Source organism: Oncorhynchus keta, chromosome 11 (assembly GCF_023373465.1).
Source record: "Oncorhynchus keta strain PuntledgeMale-10-30-2019 chromosome 11, Oket_V2, whole genome shotgun sequence".
Classification (NCBI taxonomy): Eukaryota; Metazoa; Chordata; class Actinopteri; order Salmoniformes; family Salmonidae; genus Oncorhynchus; species Oncorhynchus keta.
Genome location: NC_068431.1, coordinates 28,482,973 through 28,500,642, shown reverse-complemented (window position 1 = coordinate 28,500,642; position 17,670 = coordinate 28,482,973). Strand labels below are relative to the sequence as shown.

Below are 17,670 nucleotides of genomic sequence, written 5' to 3'. Positions count from 1 at the left end.
TTGCAAAGAAGGGCACCTATTAGTCGATGGGTAAAATAAAAAAAAGCAGTCATTGCATATTCCTTTGAGCATGGTGAAATTACACTTTGGACGGTGTATCTATACACCCAGTCACTGCAAAGATACAGGCGTCCCTCCTAACTCAGTTATCGGAGAGGAAGGAAACCGCTCAGGGATTTCACCATGAGGCCAATGGTGACTAAAACAGATACAGAGTTTAATGGCTGGAAAACCTGGTTCAGTTTGCTTTCCACTGGGAGATAAATTCACCTTTCAGCAGGACAATAACCTAAAACACAAGGCCAAATCTACACTGGAGTTGGTTAACAACTGAGTGACTGAGTTAACGTTTTGACTTAAATCTGATTGAAAATCTATGGAAAGAATGGAAAATAGTTGTTTAGCAATGATCAACAAGCAAATTGACAGAGCATGAAAAATTATAAAATGGGCAAATGTTGCGCAATCCAGGTGTGGAAAGCTCTTAGGGAGTTAACCAGAAAGACTCACAGCTGTAATCTCTGCCAATGGTGATTCTAACCTGTATTCACTCAGGGGGTAATCTAATCGAGATATAATAAATAAATAAATAATGTAAATAAATGTTTGAATTTTTCTTCCACTTTGACATGACTGAATATTTAGCTTGCATGCTCTAATTGTAATGGCCGCAATAACTCCCTGCTAATTCACAATGATTTTCACACTACATTTCATATATAGTCATTTCACAGACGCTCTTATCCACAGCGACTTACAGGTGCAATTAGAGTTAAGTGCCTTGCTCAAGGGCACATTTGTCATCGAGTCTGCTCTGGGATTTGAACCAACAAACCTTCTGTTTTTGGCCCAACACCCTTAACCGCTAGGCTGGCTACCTGCCAAATCAAGAATCTACAGCCATCAACATACTGTTCTCCTGCACATCTAATGTGTTTCCTTGTGTCCATCGTCAGAATAAACACCAATCAACTGGGATCGCTGGCTGGACAATCCTTTCTTTAAAAACATAACGCAAGAGTTACACTGGTGCCGAGACCAGTCTTCTTGTCTTTGCTGGACATCTGTTACATGTGAACAAGCATTAAAACTTTGCCTGGAAAACACCCTCCATTCACCTTTTATGGTGACAATAACACCCTCTATTTTCTGTATAATTTGGCACTATTGGAATTGGACCACTGCAGTTTGTAAAAGAAAGAGCAATGGCATATTTGATCACATTTCTGCAGAGGTTTGGGTGAACATTTATATATTTTACTGTGAACTTTTCCAACTAAACATGCATGCTGCCTATAGCGAGTGCCTGTCCATGCATTCTGAAAGATTGATTGCATATTGGAAACAATTTAAAAGTAGGCTACAGCCCACACTTCTATGCAAGAGGATGAATTGTTGTTCAATATTTTGTTCATCAATAGATTGTTGTGTTTCTATATCCTGCTTTGGTATAGGCTCTGAGATAAAGATGATGATGTTGCGCTCCTATCACACAACAATACTGTAGCCCACCCATAGGCATACTGTCAACTATTTTGCATAAGCTACTGGTCTATTCACTGTGTTGTCAGAATTGTGTCATTTTTTTGCAGTAATTGATGCTGTATTTGGCAAAGGTATGTGACAGTTAATGAAAGAGAAAACAATAGCAAACCTTTCAGCAGAACGTTTGAATTCAACAATGTTTTGCTTTGACTTTCCCTCTTTTCCCCCTGCGAATTATGAAACATTGTCTAGGCTAGTTAAAACAAATTTCAATTACAGTAAGCTACAGTAGTAACATACACTACATGACCAAAAGTATGTATGTGGACACCTGCAACTCATTCCAAAATCATAGGCATTAATATAGAGTTGGTCCCACCATTGCTGCTATAACAGCCTCAACTCTTCTGGGAAGGCTTTCCACTAGATGTTATAACATTGCTATGGGGACTTGCTTCTATTCAACCACAAGAGCATTAGTGAGGTCAGGCACTGATGTTGGGTGATTAGGCCTGGCTCGCAGTCGGTGTTCCAATTTATCCCAAAGGTGTTTCGTTGAGGTTGAGGTCAGGGCTCTGTGAAGGCCAGTCAAGTTCTTCCACACCGATCTCGACAAACCATTTCTGTATAGACCTCACTTGTGCACAGGGCATTGTGATGCTGAAACAGTAAACAGTAAAGACTGCGTGAATTATCACTCCAGAGAACGTGTTTCCACTGCTCCAGAGTCCAAAGGTTAAATAAAATAAAATGTTATTGATCACATACACATGGTGAGCAGATGTGGTGGTGAGCTTTACACCACTCCAGCCGACGCTTGGCATTGCGCATGGTGATCTAAGGCTTGTGTGTGGCTGCGAGGCCCTGGAAACTAATATCATTGTTACGAATCCCTTTTGGCCCGACAGTCTAGGGGGGGATGGTAATGAGACCCGTAACATAACTCATGCAAGTTATTATTGTGACAAAGTGAAAGTGTGAACGAAATAACCACGACAACAGAAATCTACCGTCAAACTTCAGGTTTATTTATAAACACATGGTAATGGGGGGAGCAGGAAAAGGGGCTGAGCTGGACCCAAGGAAAGAAACAATAAGTATTCAAAAACACCCCCAAGCTAGACTAGCCTACTTTAACAACAGCTAACTAACTAACCAAAAATACAGTGGGTGGTCCGCCCAGTTCTAACTAGTGTATTTAACAAAGTTCACCTACGGGTAGTGTATGCCCATGGGCGATTTGTCTTGGTTTCCCCCTTTTCCCACCAGCAACAAACAAACACCATAACCAAAAACAACACTCACAGGTGATGACAAAGTGCTATGAGGTGCTTAAACAAAAGAGAGGTTAAGACACAAAGCGAGAGTGAGACACAGAGACCTACAGACATGGCATTTACAGAGAGATTGAGCTCTAGAACAAACAAATTATGGGGTTTTTAAACCATGGGGACGGAACTGTGATAGGCTAGGAAATAGGAGGAGGTGTGTCTTCTGATTGATGATTGATTGTTGACTGATTGGGGAGTGATGATTTTCACCTGTGAGGGGAGAAGGAGAGAAAATAAACACACACAGGATACACACACACAGGATAACTGTATCCGTAACAATCATGAAGCTCCCGACGAACAGTTCTAGTGCTGACGTTGCTTCCAGAGGCAGTTTGGAACTCGGTAGTAAGTGTTGCAACCGAGGACAGACAATTTCGGTGGTCCCGTCCTGTGAGCTTGTGTGGCCTTACCACTTCATGGCTGAGCCGTTGTTGCTCCTAGATGTTTTCACTTCACAATAACAGCACTTACAGTTGACCAGGGCAGCTCTAGCAAGGCAGAAATTTGACGAACTCACTTGTATGTTATTTTCTTTAGGGGGTGGATCAGCTTTAATATTGCTGTCACGCCCTGACCTAAGTTATCTTTGTTTTCTTTATTATTTTGGTTAGGTCAGGGTGTGACGAGGGTGGTATGTGTGTTTTTGTCTTGTCTATGGTTTTTGTATATCTATGGGCTTTGGTATTGTCTAGGTAAATGTAGGTCTATGGTGGCCTGAATTGGTTCCCAATCAGGGACAGAAGTTTATCGTTGTCTCTGATTGGGGATCCTATTTAGGTTGCCATTTTCCATTTTGGTTTTGTGGGTTATTGTCTATGTGTAGTTGCATGTCAGCACTCATTATTATTAGTGTCACGTTCATTTTGTTAGTTTGTTTAGTGTTCTTTGTATATAAAGAAGAATGTATTCAAATCACGCTGCGCCTTGGTCTCATCGTTACGACGAACGTGACAATTGCGGATAGATTGTTGCTTCCATCAATGTAATTGTCTGCATCATTTCCAATCCCCCATATATTTTTGGGACAATTTTATATATATATATATATATATATATATATATACAGTTGAAGTTGGAAGTTTACATACATTTAGGTTGGAGTCATTAAAACTCGTTTTTCAACCACTCCACAAATTTCTTGTTAACAAACTATAGTTTTGGCAAGTAGGTTAGGACATCTACTTTCTGCATGACACAAGTAATCTTTCCAACAATTGTTTACAGACAAATTATTTCACTTATAATTCACTGTATCACAATTCCAGTGGGTCAGAAGTTTACATACACTAAGTTGACTGTGCCTGTAAACAACTTGTAAAATTCCAGAAAATGATGTCTTGGCTTTAGAAGCTTCTGATAGGCTAATTGACATCATTTGAGTCAAGTGGAGGTGTACCTGTGGATGTATTTCAAGGCCTACCTTCAAACTCCGTGCCTCTTTGCTTGACATCATGGGAAAATCAAAAGAAATCAGCCAAGACCTCAGAAAAAAAATTGTAAACCTCCACAAGTATGGTTCATCCTTGGGAGCATTTTCCAAACACCTGAAGGTACCACATTCATCTGTACAAACAATAGTACGCAAGAATAAACACCATGGGACCACGCAGCCGCCATGCCGCTGAGGAAGGAGACGCGTTCTGTCCCCTAGAGATGAATGTACTTTGGTGCGAAAAGTGCAAATAAATTCCAGAACATCAGCAAAGGACCTTGTGAAGATGCTGGAGGAAACAGGCCCAAAAGTATCTATATCCACAGTAAAACAGGTCCTATATCGACATAACCTGAAAGGCCACTCAGCAAGGAAGAAGCCACAGCTCCAAAACCGGCATAAAAAAGCTAGACTACGGTTTGCAACTGCACATGGGTACAAAGATTGTACTCTTTGGAACCAGCTCTACGCTCCAGAAATCCAGTACGGAATCCTCCAGTGATGATCCATGGCACGAAGCCTCCAGTGATGATCCATGGCACGGAGCCGCCAGCGACGGTCCCCAATCCGGAGCCACCAGCGACGGTCCGACGGTCTCCAGTCAGGAGCAGCCAGCGACGGTTCCCAGTCCGGAGCCGCCAGCGACGGTCCCCAGTCCGGAGCCTCCAGCGACAGTCTCCAGTCCGGAGCCTCCAGCGACGGTCTCCAGTCCGGAGCCTCCGGCGACGGTCTCCAGTCCGGAGCCTCCGGCGACGGTCCCCAGTCCGGAGCCTCCGGCGACGGTCTCCAGTCCGGAGCCGCCGGCGACGGTCCCCAGTCCGGAGCCGCCGGCGACGGTCCCCAGTCCGGAGCCGCCGGCGACGGTCCCCAGTCCGGAGCCTCCGGCGACGGTCTCCAGTCCGGAGCCTGCGGCGACGGTCCCCAGTCCGGGGCCTGCGGCGAGGGTCCCCAGTCCGGGGCTGGCGACTAGGGTCCTTGCATCAGAGGCGCCACCAAGGTGGGGGGAGCCAGAGGCGGAGCGGGGGCTACGCCCCGAACTGGAGCCGCCGCCAAGGATAGATGCCCTCCCGGAACCTCCCCTATAGATTCAGGTTTGCGGCCGGGAGTCCGCACCTTTGGGGGAGGGGGGGTACTGTCACGCCCTGGCCTTAGAGAGCCGTTTAATTTCTCTATTTGATGAGGTCAGGGTGTGATGTGGGGTGGGCATTCTGTTTTTTATTTCTTTGGTTTTGGTACAGTGTGGTTCCCAATCAGAGGCAGCTGCCTATCGTTGTCTCTGATTGGGAATCATACTGAGGTAGCCTGTTGGTGGGGTCTTGTTTTTTGTTAGCTCTGTGAAGCCGGCAGAACGTGACGTTCGTTATTCCTTTTGTTGTTTTTGTATTTTGAGTATTAAAGATCATGAACACTTACCACGCTGCACCTTGGTCTACTTCTTCAGACGATCGTCACACTGGGAATGTGATGAAAGAAATAAAAGCTGAAATAAATAATTCTCTCTATTATTATTCATTTTTTTACATTCTTAAAATTATGTGGTGATCCTAACTGACCTAAGACAGTGAATTTTTACTATGATTAAATGTCAGGAATTGTGAAAAACTGAATTCACTTGTATTTGGCTAAGGTGTATGTAAACTTCTGACTTCAACTGTACGTACTGTTTAGAAATGAGGACCCAGGTATGCATTTTATCCGCCTCATCTACATCCTAAAAGATTTCTGGGAACTCTACCAAACTAGTCAGAGGGAAGCATAGCAGATGTCAGCACAGTGCCTTTATGTTATAAAAAGCTTGAAACATTGCAAAGAGACAGGGTGACACATTCAGGAAACGTCACTGTGTGTCTCTTTGTGTGAAGCCCATCAAGCTCATTTTATCATCCCCATTCAAGAGGAGCAGCAGCAGACCGCAGTATTTACAGTATCTCCACATACCAAAGAGAACACCCACTGTTATGACAGGAAGAGTGTGTGCGTGTGTCTGGGGGAGAGGGCTTTCATTTCGCTGAATAAAATGGTCTAGGAGCTTGCGTGCTTTGTCTTTTTCATCCTGACCTAATTTGAGAGAGAAGACATGTTGTGCTATGTAGGCATCTAAACCAGGCCAGGGTCCTGCAGAGTTATAATTTACTGCTGACCCACTGGCTAATTTGAGGGCTCTAATACACCAAGGCCTGCAACACCCCATCTGTGATACTATGACCTATTTGCGTAGCATCAGTATACAACAGTATGAACTTCCACGTTAGACGTCTTAATATGAATTCCCATATTAATTTGATAGGACACTACCATTGGAAAAAGTTCATTCCTGTGGACACATGTCCTTTTATTTTGATTTAACTAGGCAAGAACACATTCTTATTTACAATGACGGCCTACTCCAGCCAAACCAGGATGACGCTGGGCAAATTGTGCACCGCATTATGGAACTCCCAATTACAGCCAAATGTGATACAGCCTGGTCCTTGCATTGGTGTCTATATGCAGTGCTGCAGGCATACCAGTCAGCAGTAATGCTATCTAATAGCCATTGACAAGAGACAATGTCAGCTGCAGTTCAATCATAAAATCAGTCTTCTTTCCGTTGGCTTGCTTGGAGAACAGACCTTTATACTGAATGTTTTACTGAAGGAGTCCAAGGAAGTGTTTGGAATGTACTACATACTATTTTTCAAATGTGCAAAATCCTAAATCCTCTGCTGTGGGTGTCAGCACGCCAACCGCCACTCCCAGAGGATGGGGTGGTGTTGCCCCCCCCCCCCATTTCCCCCAGAGGTGGACCCGCTACCGCTAGTGCTATTGTGTTAGCCAGTTAGCCTTCAGGCCTGCTGAATTATTTCTGCCCTCAATGTAGGTCACATGCAGCTGCTCCTGTAGTGTTTGGATGTCTGTCTCCTCCCATTACACCCCAACATCTGTAGCACAGGTCATGCACGTGACACGCCTCACCATTTCCTACATGCATGGTTCTCACGTATTTGAAGGTACATGTTCACACAGCTCTTGCCAGAAGGGGCTTTAATGTTGGTTTGGATTATTCATGTTCAGGCAATGGAGACATGAACGGAGGCGTAGGTGCAGAGTTGTCATTTACTATGGTTTGTTGTTTTTGTGTGAACACTGCCTGTGGTGCTCTGTATAAATCATTAGCATGCTAAATCCATTATCATAGGTCAACTGAAGTGACATGTTAAAGGGAACATCTTGTGGAGACATGTTCAACTAAAACTATGCTGAAAACACCACTAATTGGCTGGACAAACAAGGAGATCTGTGTACAATTAGCTATTATGCATTTGTTGAATAATAGTAGGCCTGTTTGCCACAGCTGTTGGGCTGGTCATTGCATATCCTGCATTTTTAGCTCCATCTGTCCAGATACAAGGGTGGGGGCTTCTCTCCGTGGTGCAGAAAGATAGTGTCACCGTCCTTTCTTTGCTCCACGGTTACGCTGGCCAACTTGCCTGGCCGACTTACTACCCTGCGGCCGTAAACAAATGAGGGCACGTTAATATGATGACACGTTTCCATAGTAACAGCAAAGCTACACTTCAAGGGACAAGCCACCATTTTTTATCAGCTGGGTTGAGCTAATAGATTGTGTTTGCCTTATTCCCCTGCCCCGGGGCCGACCGACACTGCAAACATTATTCAATGGAAGTGGAGCCTTGCTGTATGAGGATGCCTCTTTCTTGTGTTGACAGGCTGAGAGAGAAAAGCTAGAGGTTTTTCTTCATTTGAGCAAACCTCAATGTTTTTAAATGTTTAAAAACGGGACAACGGGACGTAGCGCAGTGTTGCAGTGTCGTTTTTCACCACAAAAGAGGCAGTTCCTTGTAATACCTGGAAATTGAGACCCGGCGTATCATTCCTTGCGAATACTGAGGGGCAGTATTAAGTTAGTTTTGCAATGTAAGTCCCGTCCCTGTGTCTACGTCGTATATTTTCCGGTATCCCTTCTGGTGTAAACACAGAAGAGATGGTCTGCTACTTCACTTCTACTACTTGCAAGCTTCCTTTTTTATGCTTTTTAATTTGATTTGCTTAGTGCAATTTTGTCTATGTCCAGTTTGGAGGAGCGTCTGTGCGAGTCGATGAGGCAATACGAGAACCTTTACAACCCTTCGATGCGGTTATATTCGGACAAGCCAGCAAAAGTCAACAGCTGGAGGGAGATATCACGGAATTTGAACACCGATACTGATATCAAAGAAACATGTAGAAATATTCGGAACTGGTATGTTCACAGTCTGAAAAGTGAATTTGGCAAGAGGAGTGGGGCTGCTGGTGGTGTATGTCCCACCGATTCTCAGACAACTAGATTGTGTTCACGTGAAACATCGTCAGACAGACACCGATATGCCAGATACAGTATGTAGTCGTTATCCAGCGAGTCCTTTTGTACATTATGTGTGTGGGTGTTTGTGATCTTATGTTCAGCAGACCTAGTTAGAACATATGACATCAGCTTTTTTCTGGATGGGGTAAACTGTGAGTGGGATATATTCAATGCTTGTGTTATAATAATGATGGCAAGTTCAAACATCAGAAAACAGACGGTGTGTTGCGTGTGTTAATTAGATTGAGATGTTTATCAAATCAAATCAAATGTATTTATATAGGCCTTCAGCTGATATCTCAAAGTGCTGTACAGAAACTCAGCCTAAAACCCCAAACAGCAAGCATTGCAGGTGTAGAAGCACGGTGGCTAGGAAAAACTCCCTAGAAAGGCCAAAACCTAGGAAGAAACCTAGAGAGGAACCAGGCTATGTGGGGTGGCCAGTCCTCTTCTGGCTGTGCCGGGTGGAGATTATCACAGAACATGCCCTAAATGTTCAAATGTTCATAAATGACCAGAATGGTCAAATAATAATAATCACAGGCAGAACAGTTGAAACTGGAGCAGCAGCACGGCCAGGTGGACTGGGGACAGCAAGGAGTCATCATGCCAGGTAGTCCTGAGGCATGGTCCTAGGGCTCAGGTCCTCCAAGAGAGAGAAAGAGAGAGAGAATTAGAGAGAGCATATTTCAATTCACACAGGACACCGGATAGGACAGGAGAAGTACTCCAGATATAACAAACAGACCCTAGCCCCCCGACACATAAACTACTGCAGCATAAATACTGGAGGCTGAGACAGGAGAGGTCAGGAGAAATCCATTTTATGAAATTCATTTTAACTACATGGAGCCCATGGAGATATTTTAAGATTGCTTGCATTGTATTCTAATGTATTCACCATGTGCTTGTACTTGTTGGATGGCGGTGATGTTTTGGACAGTCCAGAGATGGAGATGAGGGCCCATCTACAGGTGGTTCATCGCCCCTTGATTCATCATCCCCCCCCAGCCTGGTTCATCACCTGTCCGGCACCTCTCTCCAACACCTAGGCCCTTCTCACCAACACCCAACCCACTGTCCAGGTGCATCTGTGCCCTCTGCCATGCAACTCCATCAACCTCCACCACATCTCCCCGACCCATCTCCCCGAGAAAGACAGCTGAGGATCCTTTGGACACTGACATTATGCAGTGGGTGGATGACTTAAAGAAACTGCACCAGGAGTTACAGAAACAGCAACAGAGTCCAGCAAAGGCCGTCTATGATGTCATGGTACAATGGATGTCGTCTATTCCTGATCAACGTCTCCTGTTTGTCTCACTGCAAAAACTGTTTCTTTCTCATTCATACATACATTAGGGTGGTGGGTAATTTACTGGGGATTTGTTGTGCAGTACAAGTTTACTGTACATGAAATCAAATCCAAATCCATTTTATTGGTCACATACACATGGTTAGCAGATGTTAATGCGAGTGTAGCGAAATGCTTGTGCTTCTAGTTCCAACCGTGCAGTAAAATCTAAGTAATCTAACAATTTCACAACAACTACCTGATACACACCGGTGTAAAGGAATTAATAAAAATATGTACATATAAATATATGGATGAACGATGGCCGTACAGCATAGGCAATACGCAATAGATGGTATAGAGTACAGTATATACAGTTGAAGTTGGAAGTTTACATACACCTTACACGGAACCAAAACCGGTTGCGTGTGTGCGCCATCGTGCATACATTTATTTTGTCCCCCTACACCAAACGCGATCACGACACACAGGTTAAAATATCAAAACAAACTCTGAACCAATTACATTCATTTGGGGACAGGTCGAAAAGCATTAAACATGTATGGCTAGTTAACATGCACTTGCTAGCTAATTTGTCCTATTTAGCTAGCTTGCTGTTGCTAGCTAATTTGTCCTGGGATATAAACATTGAGTTGTTATTTTACCTGAAATGCACAAGGTCTTCTACTCCGACAATTGATCCACACATAAAACGGCCAACCGAATCCTTTCTAGTCATCTCTCCTCCTTCCAGGCCTTTTCATCTTTGAACTTATATGGTGATTGGCATCTACATTTTACCACGACAACCGGTAAAACATTTCATCTTTCAATCACCCACGTGGGTATAACCAATGAGGAAATGGCACCTGCTTCTATAAACCAATGAGGAGATGGGAGAGGCAGGACTTTCAGTGCGATCTGCATCAGAAATAGGATGACTTCTATTTTAGCCCTTGGCAACGCAGATGATCGTTGACGCACGCGAGCAGTGTGGGTGCAATAATTGAATAACATGGATTTCTCTATTTATTTTGCGACGCTCGCGCACGCGACGTGTCCGGTCTGGTCAGCATGTTAGCCAAATACATTTAAACTCTGTTTTTTGCAATTCCTGACATTTAATCCTAGTAAAAATACCCTGTTTTAGGTCAGTTAGTATCAACACTTTATTTTAAGAATGTGAAATGTCAGAAAAATAGTAGAGAGAATGATATTTCAGCTTTTATTTCTTTCATCACATTCCCAGTGGGTCAGAAGTTTACATACACTCAATTAGTATTTGGTAGCATTGCCTTTAAATTGTTTAACTTGGGTCAAACGTTTCAGGTAGCCTTCCACAAGCTTCCCACAATAAGTTGGTGAATTTTGGCCCATTCCTCCTGACAGAGCTGGTGTAACTGAGTCAGGTTTGTAGGCCTTCTTGCTCGCACACGCTTTTTCTGTTCTGCCCACAAATTTTCTATGGGATTGAGGTCAGGGCTTTGTAATGGCCACTCCAGTACCTTGACTTTGTTGTCCTTAAGACATTTTGCCACAACTTTGGAAGTATGCTTGGGGTAATTATCCATTTGGAAGACCCATTTGAAACCAAGCTTTTGTTTCCTGATTGATGTCTTGAGATGTTGCTTCAACATATCTACGTAAGTTTCCTACCTCATGATGCCATCTATTTTGTGAAGTGCACCAGTCCCTCCTGCAGCAAAGCACCACCACAACATGATACTGCCACCCCCATGCATCACGGTTGGGATGGTGTTCTTCGGCTTGCAAGCCTCCCCCTTTTTCCTCCAAACATTACGATGGTCACTATGGCGAAACTGTTCTATTTTTGTTTCATCAGACCAGAGTACATTTCTCCAAAAAGTATGATCTTTGTCTCTTTGTGCAGTTGCAAACCAGTCTGTCTTTTTTATGGCAGTTTTGGAGCAGTGGCTTCTTCTTTGCTGATCTGGCTTTCAGGTTATGTCGATATAGGACTTGTTTACTGTAGATATAGATACTTTTGTGCCTGTTTCCTCCAGCATCTTCACAATGTCCTTGGCTGTTGTTCTGGGATTTATTTGCACTTCTGCACAGAAGTACGTTCATCTCTAGGAGACAGAATGCGTCTCCTTCCTGACCGGTATGACGGCTGCGTGGTCCTATGGTGTTTATACTTGCTAGGAGACAGAACGCGTCTCCTTCCTGACCGGTATGACGGCTGCGTGGTCCTATGGTGTTTATACTTGCGTGCTATTGTTTGTACAGATGAACGTAGTACCTTCAGGTGTTTGGAAATTGCTCCCAAGGATGAACCATACTTGTGGAGGTCTACAATTTTTTTCTGAGTTCTTGGCTGGTTTCTTTTGATTTTCCCATGATGTCAAGCAAAAAGGCACAGAGTTAGAAAGTAAGCCTTGAAATACATCCACATGTACACCTCCAATTGACTCAAATTATGTCAATTAGCCTATCAGAAGCTTCTAAAGCCATGACATCGTTTTCTGGACTTTTCTAACCTGTTTGAAGGCACAGTCAACTTAGTGTATGTAAACTTCTGACCCACTAGAATTGTGGTACAGTGAATTATAAGTGAAATAATCTGTCTGTAAACTATTGTTGGAAAAATTACTTGTGTCATGCACAAAGTAGATGTCCTAACCGACTTGCCAAAACTATAATTTGTTAACAAGAAATTTGTGGAGTGGTTGAAAAACTAGTTTCAATGACTCCATCCTAAGTGTATATAAACTTCCAACTTCAACTGTACATATGTGATGAGTAATGTAGGGTATGTAAACATTATATAAAGTGGCATTGTTTAAAGTGACTAGTGATACATTTATTACATCCGATTTTTAATTATTAAAGTGGTTAGAGATTTGAGTCCGTATGGTGGCAGCAGCCACTCAATGATAGTGATGGCTGTTTTAACAGTCTGATGGCCTTGAGAAAGAAGCTGTTTTTCAGTTTCTCGGTCCAAGCTTTGATTCACTTGTACTGAACTCACCTTCTGGGTGATAGCAGGGTGAACAGGCAGTAGCTTGGGTGGTTGTTGTCCTTGATGATCTTTTTGGCCTTCCTGTGAATTCAGGTGGTGTAGGTGTCCTGGAGGGCAGGTAGTTTGCCCTCGGTGATGCGTTGTGCAGACCTCACTACTCTCTGGAGAGGTTTACAGTTGTGGTTGTGTACCAGGCGGTGATACAGGATGCTCTTGATTGTGCATCTGTAAAAGTTTGTGTGTTTTTGGTGACAAGACAAATTTCTTTAGCCTCCTGAGGTTGATGAGGCGCTGTTGTGCCTTCTTCACCACGCTGTCTGTGTGGGTGGACCATTTCAGTTTGTCCGTGATGTGTACACCGAGGAACTTAAAAATGTACACCTTCTCCACTACTGTCCTGTCAATGTGGATAGGGGGGTGCTCCCTCTGCTGTTTCCTGAAGTCCACGATCATGTCAAACCTACCACTGTCGTCTGCAAACTTGATGATTGAGTTGGAGGCGTGCATGGCCAAGCAGTGATGGGTGAACAGGGAGTACAGGAGAGGGCTGACAACGCACCATTGTGGGGCCCCAGTGTTGAGGATCAGCGGGGTGGAGATGTTGTTACCTACCCTCACCACCTGAGGGTGGCCCGTCAAAGTCCAAGACCCAGTTGCACAGGGCGGGGTCGAGACCTAGGGTCTCGAGCTTGATGACGAGTTTGGAGGGTACTATGGTGTTAAATGCTGAGCTGTAATCGATGAACAGCATCCGTACATAGGTTTTCCTCTTGTCCAGATGGGTTAGGGCAGTGTGCAGTGTGATTGCGATTGCGTCGTCTGTGGACCTATTGGGGTGGTAAGCAAATTGGAATGGGTCTAGGGTGTCAGGTAGGGTGGAGGTGATATGATCCTTGACTAGTCTCTCAAAGAACTTCATGATGATGGAAGTGAGTGCTACGGAGCGGTAGTCATTTAGCTCAGTTACCTTAGCTTTCTTAGCCGAGGGTTAACACATTTAAATGTTTTATTCACGTTGGCTGCGGTGAAGGAGAGCCCGCAAGTTTTGGTGGAGGCTGTGTCAGTGGCACTGTATTGTCCTCAAAGTGAGCAAAGAAGTTGTTTAGTTTGTCTGGGAGCAAGACATCGATGTCCGCGACGGGGCTGGTTTTCTTTTTGTTTTTTATTTTATTTTACCTTTATTTAACCAGGTAGGCTAGTTGAGAACAAGTTCTCATTTACAACTGCGACCTGGCCAAGATAAAGCATAGCAATTCGACACATACAACAACACAGAGTTACACATGGAATAAACAAAACATAGTCAATAATACAGCGGAACAAAAGAAAACAAAATGTCTATGAAAAGTGAGTTGAAATGAGGTAAAATAAGGGAGTTGAGGTAAAATAAGGGAGTTAAGGCAATAAATAGGCCATGGTGGCGAAGTAATTACAATATAGCATTTGAAACACTGGAATGGTAGATGTGCAGAAGATGAATGTGTAAGTAGAGATACTGGGGTGCAAAGGAGCAAGATAAATAAATACTGTATGGGGATGAGGTAGGTAGATAGATGGGCTTTTCACAGACTGGCTATGTACAGGTGCAGTGATCTGTGAGCTGCTCTGACAGCTGGTGCTTAAAGCCAGTGAGGGAGATATGAGTCTCCAACTTCAGATATATATATATTTTTTTTTACAGGTCGCAATGGTGGGTTGTGTATGGGGCTTTGCTGACAAAACAGATGGCACTGTGATAGACTGCATCCGGTTTGTTGAGTAGAGTGTTGGAGGCTATTTTGTAGATGACATCACCGAAGTCGAGGATCGGTAGGATGGTCAGTTTTACGAGGGTATGTTTGGCAGCATGAGTGAAGGATGCTTTGTTGCAAAATAGGAAGCCGATTCTAGATTTCATTTTTGATTGGAGATGCTTAATGTGAGTCTGGAAGGAATGTCTACAGTCTAACCAGACACCTTGGTATTTGTAGTTGTCAGAGCCGTCCAGAGTAGTGATGCTGGACGGGCGAGCAGGTGCGGCAGGGATCGGTTGAATAGCATGCATTTAGTTTCCCCTGCGTTTAAGAGCAGTTGGAGGCCACAGAAGGAGAGTTGTTTGGCATTGAAGCTCGTCTGGAGGCTAGTTAACACAGTGTCCAAAGAGGGGACAGAAGTATACAGAATGGTGTCGTCTGCGTAGAGGTGTACCAGAGAATCACCAGCAGCAAGAGCAACATCACTGATGTATACAGAGAAGAGAGTCGGCCAGAGGATTGAACCCTGTGGCACCCCCATAGAGACAGCCAGAGGTCCAGACAACAGGCCCTCCGATTTGACACACTGAATTCTATCAGAGAAGTATTTGATAAACCAGGCGAGGCAATCATTTGAGAAACCAAGGCTGTCGAGTCTGCCAATAAGAATGTGGTGATTGACAGAGTCAAAAGCCTTGGCCAGGTCGATGAATACAGCTGCACAGTAATGTCTCTTATCGATGGCGGTTATGATGTCGTTTAGGACCTTGAGCGTGGCTGACGTGCACCCATGACCAGCTCTGAAACCAGATTGCATAGTGGAGAATGTACAGTGAGATTCGAAATGGTCGGTAATCTGTTTGTTAACTTGGCTTTCGAAGACCTTAGACAGACAGGGTAGGATAGATATAGGTCTGTAGCAGTTTCGGTCTAGTGTCACCCCCTTTGAAGAGGGGGATGACCGCGGCAGCTTTCCAATCTTTGGGAATCTCAGACGATACGAAAGAGAGGTTGAACAGGCTAGTAATAGGGTTTGTAACAATTTTGGCAGATCATTTTAGAAAGAGAGGGTCCAGATCGTCTAGCTCGGCTGATTTGTAGGGGTCCAGATTTTGCAGCTCTTTCAGAACATCAGCTATCTGGATTTGGGTAAAGGATAAATGGTAGGGTGGGTTGCTGTGGAGGGTGCCGGGCAGTTGACCGGGGTAGGGGTAGCCAGGTGGAAAGCATGCCCAGCCGTAGAGGAATGCTTATTGAAATTCTCAATTATAGTGGATTTATCGGTGGTGACAGTGTTTCCTAGCCTCAGAGCAGTGGGCAGCTGGGAGGAGGTGCTCTTATTCTCCAATCCGTGATAGACTGTAGACCCTGTCACATACAGTGGGGCAAAAAAGTATTTAGTCAGCCACCAATTGTGCAAGTTCTTCCACTTAAAAATATGAGAGAGGCCTGTAATTTCCATCATAGGTACACTTCAACTATGACTGACAAAATGAGAAAAAAAATCCAGAAAATCACATTGTAGGATTTTTAATGAATTTATTTGCAAATTATGGTGGAAAATAAGTATTTGGTCAATAACAAAAGTTTATCTCAATACTTTGTTATATACCCTTTGTTGGTAATGACAGAGGTCAAACGTTTTCTGTAAGTCTTCACAAGGTGTTCACACACTGTTGCTGGTATTTTGGCCCATTCCTCCATGCAGATCTCCTCTAGAGCAGTGATGTTTTGGGGCTGTTGCTGGGCAACACGGACTTTCAACTCCCTCCAAAGATTTTCTATGGGGTTGAGATCTGGAGACTGGCTAGGCCACTCCAGGAGCTTGAAATGCTTCTTACGAAGCCACTCCTTCGTTGCCCGGGCGGTGTGTTTGGGATCATTGTCATGCTGAAAGACCCAGCCACGTTTCATCTTCAATGCCCTTGCTGATGGAAGGAGGTTTTCACTCAAAATCTCACGATAAATGGCCCCATTCATTCTTTCCTTTACACGGATCAGTCGTCCTGGTCACTTTGCAGAAAAACAGCCCCAAAGCATGATGTTTCCACCCCCATGCTTCACAGAAGGTATGGTGTTCTTTGGATGCAACTCAGCATTCTTTGTCCTCCAAACACAGCGAGTTGAGTTTTTACCAAAAAGTCCTGACACTGACACTGGATTTGAGTCCCTGGCGGCGTAGTGTGTTACTGATGGTAGGCTTTGTTACTTTGGTCCCAGCTCTCTGCAGGTCATTCACTAGGTCCCCCCGTGTGGTTCTGGGATTTTTGCTCACCGGTCTTGTGATTATTTTGACCCCACGGGGTGAGATCTTGCGTGGAGCCCCAGATCGAGGGAGATTATCAGTGGTCTTGTATGTCTTCCATTTCCTAATAATTGCTCCCACAGTTGATTTCTTCAAACCAAGCTGCTTACCTATTGCAGATTCAGTCTTCCCAGGTCTACAATTTTGTTGCTGGTGTCCTTTGACAGCTCTTTGGTCTTGGCCATAGTGGAGTTTGGAGTGTGACTGTTTGAAGTTTTGGACAGGTGTCTTTTATACTGATAACAAGTTCAAACAGGTGCCATTAATACAGGTAACGAGTGGAGGACAGAGGAGTCTCTTAAAGAATAAGTTACAGGTCTGTGAGAGCCAGAAATCTAGCTTGTTTGTAGGTGACCAAATACTTATTTTCCACCCAAATTTGCAAATAAATTCATTAAAAATCCTACAATGTGATTTCCTGGATTTTTTTCTCTCATTTTGTTTGTCATTGTTGAAGTGTACCTATGATGAAAATTACAGGCCTCTCATCTTTTTAAGTGGGAGAACTTGCACAATTGGTGTCTGACTAAATACTTTTTTGCTCCACTGTAAATGTGATTGATTGACTTTCTGTACAATAGAAGAGGTTTAAACCCAGATAGCTTTTAGGGAATCACTTTTGACCTTCTCTCATTGGGTTAAGGTAGGCCTAACTTTCCAAAGTACCATTCCCAGATTCCTAATGATGTCTCAGATTTAATCAATCGACAGCCCATGCATCTCGTAAAAAACCGGGGAGCCACAATAGAGCAGGAGTCA

General features: G+C 43.9%; 1 protein-coding gene across 1 annotated transcript in view; it reads left to right on the top strand.

Annotated features, from left to right (window-relative positions):
* Positions 1-17,670, top strand: part of LOC118390014 (vacuolar protein sorting-associated protein 37D-like) — a 47,752-nt gene that overhangs the window by 18,215 nt on the left and 11,867 nt on the right. The window lies entirely within an intron of this gene.